Below are 1,402 nucleotides of genomic sequence, written 5' to 3'. Positions count from 1 at the left end.
GGTATTGAAAGCAGTTTTCCACTCATCTCCTTTTCTGATACGAACAAGATGATAAGCGTTGCGGAGGTCTAATTTGGTAAAAATMTTGGCCCCTTGAATGAGATCGAAAGCTGAGGACATCAGAGGTAGGGGATATTTGTTTTTAACAGTAATGTTATTAAGACCCCGATAGTCAATGCAGGGTCTTAGGGAACCATCCTTCTTTTTGACAAAAAAGAACCCTGCACCAGCTGGGGATGCAGAAGGGCGTATTATACCAGCCTGTAAACTCTCCTCAATCTACTCAGTCATGGCCTTTGTTTCAGGTACAGATAATGAAAACAACCTTCCCCTAGGGGGAACTGTACCTGGTATGAGATCAATCGGACAGTCGTAAGGTCTATGGGGGGGTAGTGACGTGGCTTTGGACTTATTAAAGACTTATTTTAGATCATGGTATTCCTTAGGTATTTTAGTTAAATCAGGATAATTTTTATTAGCATCTTCTGGAGGACAGGAAGACCCTTTGGCGTCTAACAAACATGAGGAAGAACATTGATTAGCCCAGCCTAAGATTTCTCTTTTGACCCAGTCAATATGAGGATTATGTTTCTTAAGCCAAGTAGATCCCAGAATAACAGGTAGCTCAGGTGATTGAATGACAAAGAATTTGATCTTTTCTTGGTGGTTACCACATAATGAAAGTTGAACAAACAGTTTCTAGATTGTCAGCATTGAGTATGTGACTGTCTAATGCAGTAACTTTGTGGTCATTTTGTGTAGACAATAACTTGACCCCTAGGGCTTTAGCAAAGTTATGGTCAATAAACTCAAGAGTCTGCACCGGAGTCGATGAAGACCTGGACCTGACTCATGACACCGTTGACACACAAATTAGCAGGCAGGGAGAGCAAGGAGGAGATCTCAGTTTTTTTATTGACTGGGCTCAGCAAGACTCTCCTGGACCTTGCTGAGCCTGACCTTTTAATGGACAGTCCTTGATTTGATGGTTTTTTCCCCCACAGTAAAAACACAAGTTCTCTGACCTGCGACGGTTCCGCTCCGCCAAGGAGAGTTTGGTTCTGCCGATCTGCATGGGTTCCTCTGGGGMAAGAAAGTTGGGGCCATCGTAGGAGTCCGGAGAGGTGGTTCGTTTTCCTCCTCGAAAGCGTGGCAGGGAGTAGGAAGTGCCTCCTTTCTCACGTCTGCGTTCCATCAGCCTGTTGTCAATACGAGTAGCCAGTTCCTCCAGAGTACGTAGGTCTCCCGGGCGTCTCGTGGCCAGTTCATCTTTAATTTCCTCCTTTAAGCCTTGAAAAAATGCATCCATTAGTGCTGGATCATTCCATTGACTGTCTGAGGCAAAGGTATGGAAGTCTATGATATACTCTGTGACTCTGCGGTTACCTTGCTTTAAGACAAA

Source organism: Austrofundulus limnaeus, unplaced genomic scaffold (assembly GCF_001266775.1).
Source record: "Austrofundulus limnaeus strain Quisiro unplaced genomic scaffold, Austrofundulus_limnaeus-1.0 Scaffold172, whole genome shotgun sequence".
Classification (NCBI taxonomy): Eukaryota; Metazoa; Chordata; class Actinopteri; order Cyprinodontiformes; family Rivulidae; genus Austrofundulus; species Austrofundulus limnaeus.
Note: the sequence above shows the minus strand (reverse complement) of the source record.